General features: G+C 40.6%; 1 long non-coding RNA gene across 1 annotated transcript in view; it reads right to left on the bottom strand.

The window, feature by feature from the left end:
* Nucleotides 1–3,970: 3,970 nt before the first annotated feature.
* The window catches only part of LOC111875010, a 121,289-nt gene continuing 113,922 nt past the window's right edge, over nucleotides 3,971–11,337 (bottom strand). The window contains exon 3 of the long non-coding RNA XR_002844648.2: nucleotides 3,971–4,388. This is a non-coding gene — a long non-coding RNA (uncharacterized LOC111875010). The remainder of the gene's footprint in view (nucleotides 4,389–11,337) is intronic.

Raw genomic sequence — 11,337 nt, 5'->3', positions numbered from 1 at the left:
ATCCGTCACACTAATATTATCTTCAAGTTCCTTGTTAGCAAGAGTCCGCTACTGGATCCTATTCTGAGGGTCATGAAACTTCATAACTTCGCAACCGAATTGTCTAAGGTCTAGGTTATATCGCTCATGTTTTTTTTTCCTTGGGGTATTCCAAGAAATATTTTATATATTTCTCACTTTATCAATGCGTGGTAGGGCCTATATGCCCCCACCCCATCCTTCTTGTTATCATCACGTGATATCTGTGACTGTAGACGGGGACTGGATTGGTAGTCGTATTTTCTGAACTACTTAACAACTCGTGACTACAACTGACAGTACATTACTTCACATAAATTAGTGTGCGGAGTCACGTCTTCACTGCCGTTGTTTGGTAGCGATTTCCAACGGCAGACTTGCCCCTTCATTTGGGTTCCCGCACTGCCCCGGCCTCAGCTACCGGCTTCTCACAGCAACTGCTCACAATGGCTGATACAGTGTCCAGTCACTCACTTTCTGCAACCGGATAGAAATCCCAACTATTCGTTTCACGACTTCCAACTCGAGAGTTTGTTCGAGGACCTCATATAACGTCTTCTTGCTTCCCAGACGTACCTCCTGTCTTCTGCTTCTACTCCTGATGCCGTTGCTGGTTGTCTTGCCGAATCCCCTACGGATACGTCTTTGCGCAATGCACGAATAGCACGGCGGGTCAACCGTCCTCGAGCAGCGGCCAACTTCTGCCGGGACCCACCATCGCCCTAGCTCCGTTTCTTCGGCCGTCCGCGGCGTCTTACGGCCAGACGCCGATCCCCAGACAAGTACATTAGAGCTCCAGGCCGTTTCTTAGTCCGTCCGCGGCCCTTTACGGCCAGACGCCGGCCCCCGGACCTGTACATTAGAGCTCCAATAATTTTCACTGCAACCGCAGTGGGACTTTCTCCTGCTCCTCTACAGTCCAATTTTCCTTCAGGATTTGCCTCAAAATACGTGGCCTCCACTTCTACCAGGAAAATCTTAATTTCGGCTTCCAGTCGTACCTGGTCCGTCTCGATCCTGGCCTCCGTCCTTTCTTGATAGGCCTCCATCGTTTCTTGGAGAGTCTTTACCTTTCGCCAGGAGTTCATATTGGCTTCCAACCTTTTCCGATGGGCGTCCATCTTGGCTATCGTCCGTTCTTGGCTGACTTCTATATCAGCCATGATGGTTAGCAGGCATTGCAGCATTGACCCTGTCATTTTTTCCATTTTTGCAGGCTGACGATGCAACCAACCACTGCAGTCTTCAATCCAGTAACTCAATCTAATCCCACTTCTGACACCAGTTGGAACGTGATGCGTGTTAATATAGACGGGGACTGGATTGGTAGTCGCATTTATTAAAGTCTTAAACAACTCGTAACTAAAATTTACAGTTCATTATTACATGCTCTCTAGCGCACACAGTCACGTCTTCACTGTCATTGCTTGGCAGCAGCTTCCAACGGCTCACATTCGCTTTCCTCTGGGTTACCCAACCATCCCGGGCCTCATCTACCAGCTTCTAACTGCAAAAGGACACAACGAATGAACGCCAGCAGTTCTCAAAGAGTCGTGGCCTAACAACGGCTCTACATGTCACAATTTAATCGCCCTAGGTGTGTTTTTATTTTGTATAAATCGTAGAAATTTTGAAGCCCATCGGCGTTAATTTTTTCGAACACTTGTTAGCTCGTCTCTATTGCAACAAAATATCTTCTTGGGAAGTTTGTACTTTCATACATAGGAGTATGATTGATTTATTTGCGAAGGGTTGATGTTAATAAAGACATAAAATAATAAAAATAATAAAAATGAGCACAAACAATTATCGTTGCCTCCACTACAGAAAACTTTTTTTCCATTTTGTATGATTTTTCCTGCGTTTTGTTACTGAAGGAGAAATACCGGATGGAACACACCAGATATTATTTCAGCGATGCAAATTCGCAACAAATTATCCTAATTTGACTGCTAAGGGACGTCCGTCAGCAGCTGTACGTCTGTACGGCAAGAAGTGCATGCAGAACTAAACTATGATTTATGAATTTCTCTTAGCTTTCCTTGTAATATCTTATCGTCTAGTCCAACCAAATGAAAGTGTAAATAATTGGACGAGGAAACCAGTAGACACAAATTTACTCCTGTGGCAGTCTTAAGACGTATATATTTATATAATTTTTGAGCAGACAAGAATTACTGCGACACTGAACCACGTTTCGAGCTCTATCTATAATATTGCACATAACTGACTGCCGTGAAAAGTAACGGACACAGGGACAGGTTCTTCTCTCCCCCAAAACGCTCTTGCATTTCTTTTTACCGCCATGTCTAGAGCGGCCATGAGGTCCAACCAGTCTCCGACGCAAGGGCTGTATTTCGTGGTTAAAATCGTCCGAAATGTGATGTTCATCATGCACATGTTCTCAGGCCCGAAGCAGTGAGTGCTTATTTCCACGGCCCTGTAAAGACTCATAGAAGAGAACACAAACATAGAGACACTTATGCCTTAATCATTAATCTTTTCACTAAAGCGGTAATAACCTCTTTCTTGATCCTTTCTCGCAACGGCAATCAAAACTGCTCAGGTCTATTTAACATCATTTATAGCCTATCTATCTATGGCTCTACAATCCTTTGTTGGACCTTGGCCGCTTTTTCAGTTTCTTAATCCTATACGCAGTCGGTAGGACTCCTTGCTAAGCTTGCTAGCTGCACACAGGACAACACAAACGCAGAATAAACGCACACAGACACCAATGCCTTGAGTGGGATTCGAACGCATTATCCCAGCGTTCGAGCGAAGTTGGTTCATGCCTTAGATCGTCCGGCAACTGCGATCGGCATCATTTTAACCTACTTTCTTTATTTTGAGAAAATGAAAGAAGGCTTATGCGATCTCAATGTTGTCTGTGCCTATGAATCCCCTCCTTATTAACTTTTGAATGCCTGAACCAATTTTTATGAAACCTGGTATGTATATCATGGCACCTGAGCCCATCTCAACGGACTAATCCATAAATCTCTTCCATCAGTGTGTGTGTGTCTGTATGTATATCCCTCCCATCGTTGCTAGACAATGGTTCGGTGAAATGTATCCCTCTCTTATTGCTAGACAACGGCTCAGTAAAGACGTCCCCCTGGCAACGAATATGCACAACAATAGAACAATTGTTGGACGTCTATGTCTGTGGGTCTGTGTATCACCCTATCGTTGCTGGGAAAGAACTCGGTGAAGATGCTACCGCTGAAAAGACGAACTGTTGCAATCGTCATTTTCTGTGCGGTCCGTGTCATACCAAAGGAAAGTAGGTGAATACTTCTTCCTAGAACTTCTTGTAACTTTATCATTTTTTCAGGAAGCTTATTGATCCTGAGTCCTTTTTGTTTTACATCAGGCTAAAAAGAAAGATCTTAACGCTTCAGGCTGGAAGTCAGCTTATTTTGTGTATGATACTACATACTGTTACGAGAGTTACTCTTTGGAAACCTTTTTTCTGCGAGTTATTCAACTCAGCAGGAAGAAAAAAATATTTATAAATCTTGAAATGTATTGTAGGTCTATCAGTTTTGAATTAAGTTTGCCAGTAATGCAAAAAAAAAAAAGATATTTATTTTTATCCAAAGCGTAATATCTTTAATGTAGATGTTTGCTATGGGCAATAAGACAGAAGCCCTGTTTATTAAGTGTCCAAATTTGTTCCAGAACAGAACACGGTAACTCCTCGCTTAACGTTGTTCCAGTTAGCATCATTACGTAGGTACTGTCTTCATACCAAGGCTCCAAACAACTTATTGTTAACGCGCAAGTATGTCATCGTTCACATTGGAGTTTAAAAAAAACGTAGAAGGGGAGGTTACGCACCCAAACACGTGTCTAATGTTGAATAATGTAGATTATTCCGAATGTTAAATAAATATACATGTACCTTATAATTGCATATATTTATAGTTAATAATATACAAGGATTTACAAAAGCCTTCATATTGTCTATAGGCCTATTGTAACACATGTTATGGGGCGAAGAAAGGGCGAGGAACGTAACTCATTTAATTGTTAGATTTCTTGTAGTAAAAACAGTCCCTATAACAGGTCCTGAAGACCCACTGAGTTGTGAGACATCAAGGCTCGCAAAATTTCTCTTTCTTACAGTAAAAATGGATCCGCTTAACGTCGTTTCACATAACCTAACTGCTTAGAAGACCGTATCCACCGCATTACACGAGGACTTACTGTAGTTCGAGAATCACAAGCCAAATTCTCACAACATCCTAGAAAAATGGTACATAAATCCTCTTCTGCCTTCAGTGCTCAACATTTGCAATCCTGGAGGGAGCTGCTAGGCTTCTGTACTGGACGTATCAACTCAGTATGTAAGAGATTTTGTGTTCCTGTAGTGATAAAAACCAGGATCTCGGTATAATATTATTTACTTTCAAGGATGGTTATTAGCGTTCTATCTTAGATATATCCTGACAGTGGAGAAAATATGTTCCTCCAAAATACACATGAAGCTATTAATAATGTTATATTTTAGCGTCCTGTTGCACTGATTTATGTCCATGATTTATTCTGACTGTCTTACTGACCGTCTGACTCGCGTACTGAAATACGACATAAGGATGACAAATCCTGAACAGTTTTAACATTTTTAATATTTAAAATTTAGCAATATATATGACGAATATATATTTTAGTTATTTTAGTTTAAAGACAACAGGGCATGCACTGCAGTAGTTCGACGTACATCGAAAAGCACCTGAAGATGGAACTATAGTGCCGAAACATGTAGTGCAAGAGAGAAGAGTAAGGTGAATAAATGTATGCACTGTAAGACGGTCAGAATAAATCATGGATACACATGAAGCTACAAAATGGAATAAAGCAGAAGACAATCTGAAGACGGAAGAAAACTGAGACTACATAAGGTCATGGGTAACATTAAAAATCAGTTGCATCTGAAACACATCACGGCACAATCATCATAGAATTTTCATGTGAAAGTAACCTATATTAGCAGAGCTCTTTCTGCGTGTAGTGATAGACATTTCTGAGATGGGAAATACGTTCAACCCTTAATCCCCATTCACTATGCGGCCCTTAAATTTGACAAGCCTAAAACATGCAAATAAGCGAAACGCTATTTACTGTGTGTGTTCAGTAAGAATTTCCGATTAAAATGAACAAGTATTTTTTTTATTGCTAGTGGGGTGGGACTAAGTCCCTTGTACTGCGGCCACTTCTGGCCTATTGTACCAGCCCAAGATGATAGGTGAGGGTGATTGTGGAGCAATTGGTGGAATGAAGATTGGCAGGGGAAACCGAAGTGCTCGGATAAAACCTGCCCCAGCGCCACTTTGTCCACCACAAATCCCACTTGACCAGCCCCGGGATCGTACCCGGGCCGCCGCGGTGGGAAGCCAACGACTAACCGCTTGAGCTATGGCGCGGCCAACTGAACAAATAAGTCAGTTTCGGAAAGTTACACTCTGTCTGTGGCACCGTATATATGTAGTGTTAACCGACGTTTCGGAGGAACGTATCGCCTCCATCTTCAGGGTAGAAGAAAAAATATAAGAAATCTGCAAGCGAAGAGACCGTGAGAACCGGTAAAAGCAGATTTCTTATATTTTTTCTTCTACCCTGAAGATGGAGGCGATACGTTCCTCCGAAACGTCGATTAACACCACATATACACGGTGCCAAATCCCAGAAGACTGCTTTCTTCATAGTCACCGCCGTGAAAGCCTCAAATCTTACACTCTGTATATTGAAAGCGTTAGACGTACAGGTAACGAAACACGCCACACTGTTGCCGCTGGCGCCATCAAATGGTGGATCACTTGTAGTGCGTTTTAGCGTTATGATCACAACAGTTCTATAGCGAATGCTTTCTCCGTGGCATGCACCTTGAACCTACTACAATAAAAGCAAAGGGTATACCTTTCACCAGAACATCCTGATAACCTCTGGCGACAGCTATGGAGTTATTCCACAAGTCTGGATAAAAAAAACGCTTTTAAAAGTCCTGACATGGAATTCTTTTCAAGAAGTTCTAAAACGGAGAGCACATCAGTATGAAATAAATCTTCCTTGCGTGTGGCCGAAAGTGATGTCCATTCCACTTGACACAGCAATAGCAGACTGGAATGAGGTAGCGAGAAATATATTTCCGGAATTTCTACCATAAATTTGGAATTATGTGGGTTGAGAACTTTTTTTCTCTCTCGTAATTCAGAAAGAAATATTCTTACTAAGAATCATTTACAATCATTATATATTATTTTATGAAAAAATCTTCCAACGGAAAGTATAAGAAACTAGAATGGAAAGATGTAGTTCCTAATCCAATTGATTACACTCAGCTGTCATCGTTGAGATCCGACGCACCTCATTGGCCTTGGTGTTCATTTGTTGCAGACACATTTCAACAATTTCAATGAAACAAATACTATGTATAGCAAAAAATAATAATCACCCTCTCTTGAAATGCTTTAAATATTCACCGTATTAAGATACTGTGGCAGGATCCTGTGTTTCGTACAAAAGCTTTACATATTAATGAGAAAAGCGTTTTATGCACTTTGGATATTCTTACAGTGGTGAGTAAGAAGACGTCTCCCTCCTGGGATGTGAAGACGAATGTCCTGGTAAAGAGTTAACAAACGTTTCGGAGGAAGCTGCTGCCTCTGTCTTCGGGATAGAAGATAATATTCTTCATCCGTACTGTACTATGTCATGAGCGGATACCTTTTACAATAAGAAGTTTTAGATAAAAATAGAGCATGTGTGGCGGATGTGAGACCAATAAAAGCAAATGTTTTTGCAGATCGTAAGTGTTAAATGTTACCTAAAATTTTCATTAATTTAAAAGATTATGCATGCAGATATATCAAAGCCTCCGAACACGTTTCTCTTTTATGTAATTACTACAAACTTACTTACTTACTCATGGAAATGAGCCCTTCTTGACGAGCCTCCAAATTTTGCAGCTACTCAAGAATTTCCCAGCATTTTATGGAACCCGAAGGTTCATTACCGTGTTCACAAGAGCCCTCCACTATTCCTTATCCTGAGTCAGATAATCCAATCCATACCACCCCACCCTATCTATCTAAGATCCATTTTAATATTGTCCATCCACCTACGCCTTGTTCTTCCTAGTGGTCTCTTTCCTTCTGGCTTTCCCACCAATATCCTATATACATTCCTCTTCTCCATTCGTGCTACATGCGCTTTCCACCTCATCCTCCTTGACTTGATCATTCTAATTATACTTGGAGACAGACACCAAATGAAGATAAAACAAGAGAAGAATTGAAGTTTTCTGGATATTCTTATTAATTACTCCGTCCACACAATTTCTGGTCGCAAGAGCCTCATTGTATTTGCTATCTCGAACATTGTAATTGCGGGTTCGAGACAGGAGGTATTCATGTTTGTTTCATGTTGGTATATGCATTAGGATGGGGCCTAACTGGCCGACTAACAGATTACCTGCTAAATAAAATACAATTATACTTAAAGAAACGAATTAAAAATAAAATTACTAGGCAACATAACGTTAATAGATACTGTGTGCATATTATGAATGTGAATGTTTGCATTAACAAAGCCACTTCTAAGTATGGATACTGTCCCTCGTATCAATACAGCTAATCTGAAATTTAAGTTACCTATTTCTCCGAGAATCATTGTTCGATTTCATGAAACATCCGAATAATTATTAAAATTATTATTAATATTAATTGATAAAAAGCGTTTTTAAAGAAGAAAATGGTGCCAGTCTGTTTACCCAGGACTCTTACGTCCGTAGGTTTATTCTGGTTTCTAGTCTCCCAGTAATTAAACTTAGAAATCAACGGCGCCGATCACACGAGGACATCTCCATGCTCAGAGAGCGACGTGTTTAGATTAACACTGAATAAGCTTTATTTCTTAAAAATATATTAAAAAAAGCGAAAATTACGGCGTAAGTCTGCTTTATATACACTAAATTCGTGAGTATGAAGTTTCTAAAATGTAATATTGGCATTTGATGATATTCACATGACATTATTCATGCAACTCATTACGATCTACAAATTTAAATTTACACTTTTCATTTCAGGCTGATGCATGTACGGTACAGTTAACGGGACACGATATGTTGTAGGCGTCCGTTTAATGACTGTAGACCTGTTGGATGAAAAGCATCTCTGCGATACATTTTAGTGTAACCCTTACATATAAAATATCACTTAAATCGAGACGATGGAATTGGAGCAGAAGGGCATGCGTACGGACGGACTGACACGACTTCCAGACAAGGCGCCGTTCGCCTTGTGCATTACGTACAAAATAGTGGACTGTTTACTAGAGTCTCAAGTCCAGACATTACCCAAATGCATCCTTTGCAATTTCACATGCATCGCTGGTCTTTTTACTACTTTATTTCCGATACAAATATTGTAATTAGATAATTAAAGTATTGTCTTTCAAAATATGGCGGTCATAAGTTTGACATAATTTATAGGATATCTCTGAGAAAAAACATTGTTAGTTACGTTTTGCTTGTTCTAGTCTATCACAATTTATGTAAACTGATGTTTAATTCTTCAATGAATATTATATGGGCATTTATGCAATTTTTATCCTTTCAGTAAGATTTGCTGAACTAATTTCTTGGTGCAATTTTTTTCCTTGAAGGGTTCATAGTTATTCAGCTGGCCAATATATTCCCTTTTTTGGCACCCAGAAATTCAAAACAGTGTTCATAAAGCTCACAATTGAAAATGAGCCAATTTTTGTAGCTAACATTTTTACAGCCACTACTTCCAAGATGTGTCCTCGCACATACTCCTACGTCTCCAAGGTCGTCTCCTGATATGACGCCAAAATCGTTATGACCAGGGCCCGGATTTTGATGATATGTCATCTTTTTTCTCTTGTATGCTATTCGATGCGCGTAAATATGTATATCCCGGAGATGAGCTGCTGGGTACAGAAATGTAACTTTTATAGGTCATGTTTGGTCATATTTTTCGGTTTGGGGATAATTTAGTAAATTTTTGGACTTTTAAGAGTATTATTTGTCATTTTAGCTAATTTAGGGATTTTTTCTTCAGTTTTCAGAAATGTGAATAATATGAAAGTAAAGTGTTCTTTCTCTTTCTCCTGCCTCTACAAAGGCAGCATGCAGCTGCACCCCAAATACCTGCAACCACAGTATGCAATAATAAGTTCTAATAGTGTTCTGTCCTTTCCGTTCGTTTTGCGGAAAGTGCTGACATTACATATCATAAGACATATTAAGGTGGCAGCAGGTTATGACAGCAATCACTCACACTGCGGCCCTTTCCAGGTTCTGTGCAAAAGAATTTGCTTAGTTAGTTACAAATATTTCTAGTCGAAATCCCTCGATTTTTATGGCATACTTTTGCTCAATAAAACTCCTTCTGTCTTCAGTTTCTCGCCCTTGACCGTACAGACAAACATACAGTGACGAAAGGTTCTCGGTTCTGTGTTGCACTAGAGTGATTCATTTTATCGCGATGCCTAAAGAAAAGCCATCCAAATCGTGTCATTTAAAGAAGATTGTAGCTGAGTTTGGAGATGATACATTTTCAAATGAAGGTAACATTTTATACTGTAAGCTGTATGACATAATAGTAGCGGCAGAAAAGAGATTCATGGTACAACAACATATCGGCCGCAACAAGCATATGCAAGCAGTGAAAATTTCGAAGAAAAAGAAATCTGTATAAAAGTTGTAAGATTTGAGGCTTTCACGGCGGTGACTATGAAGAAAGCAGTCTTCTGGGATGGAGGCGATACCGTCCTCCGAAACGTCGGTTAACACCACATATACACGGTGCCAAATCCCAGAAGACTGCTTTCTTCATGTATAAAAGTTACTGCAATAGTGTTCATCTGAAGGTGGAAATAAGTCATCGGATTTTTTCACAGATCTGTGTCATGCTCTGGTGTCTGCAAATATTCCGTTTTTAGCTCTAAACAATGAAAACCTGAAAAATTTTCTAGAAGTGAATTGTGGCCATTCTTTCCTGGATGAATCCGTCCTCAGGAAAAAACCACCTTTCCAAGTGGTACAACAGAATCCTGGAAATGATTAGGAATAAAGTGAGTGGGAAGAAGATTTTCGTTTCTATTGACGAGACCTGCGATATAGAGGCTCGCTACGTGGCAAACGTCACCATTGGAACCTTGGAAATTGATGGACCAGGTGAAGTGTTTCTGCTTACGAGTGAGGGGCCAGAATCCGTTAATCATTCCACAATTTGTAAAATCTTTGACAGGTCGAGGATTCTACTGTGGCCAGAGGGTATACAAGGTGTGTCCAGGATCCGTTAGGACTTCCCCCCCTGCAATGCCATCTGTTGGTGAGTTGTGGCGTTAAGATTCTTGAAGTTTCAGTTGTGGCTGTCTATAATTCCAAAGCGCAAGTTTCGCGGCATCATGTGTTCTGACCTTGAATGTAACAGTACTGTTCTGACGCTCGTCGGAAAATGGCGGTTGAACCAAGAACCAGCATCAAATTTTGTTTCAAGTTAGGCAAAACAGCCGTAGAAGCGTACGAAATAATGAAACGTGTGTACAGTAGTGATGGTTTGAGTCGCTCGAAAATTTTTCGATGGTATGCTGTATTTCATGACGGCAGGGAGGACATTGAAGACGCTCCACGTGCATCAAAGCCGAGAACAAGTCGCACTGAAGAAAATGTGAAAAAAAAAAGTGACCGAAATCCTTGCATCAGACAGATGTGTTTCTGCAAGACTCATCGAGGAGCTTCTGGGACTACCAAAAAGTACTGTGCATCAAATGTTGACCGAAGATTTGGACAAACGGAAGGTCTGTGCGTGGTTTGTACCGGACGCGCTGTCAGGCGATGGAAAACATACCAGAGTGGAACACTGCAAAGACATGTTACGGTAGGCCCAAAGTGATATAAAATTTACGAAATTGATTGTTACTGGTGATGAGACATGGTGCTTTCAATATGAGCCTCTCACAAAGCGACAGAGTGCAGCGTGTTTGAGCCCAAAGAAGCCGAAACCAAAGAAAGTGCGCGTGCAAGAGAGTCGAGTAAAGACACTGCCAACCGTTTTCTTCGATTCCAAAGGAATCATTCACAAGGAATTTCTTCCAGAAGGTCAAACAATGAATTCTGATTATTGTCTCGGAGTTCTCAATCGTTTGTGGGAGCGAATTATTCGAATTCGACCTGAATTTCGAGAGCAAGTTTCCTGGTCGATCCTCTACGACAATGCCCCACCCCACGAATCGAAGATCGTTCGCGATTTTTTGTCCAGAAAGGGGATCACAGTCCTTGATCATCCT

Source organism: Cryptotermes secundus, unplaced genomic scaffold (assembly GCF_002891405.2).
Source record: "Cryptotermes secundus unplaced genomic scaffold, Csec_1.0 scaffold973, whole genome shotgun sequence".
In the NCBI taxonomy this organism is placed as follows: Eukaryota; Metazoa; Arthropoda; class Insecta; order Blattodea; family Kalotermitidae; genus Cryptotermes; species Cryptotermes secundus.
This window is presented reverse-complemented; position numbering and strand designations above follow the sequence as displayed.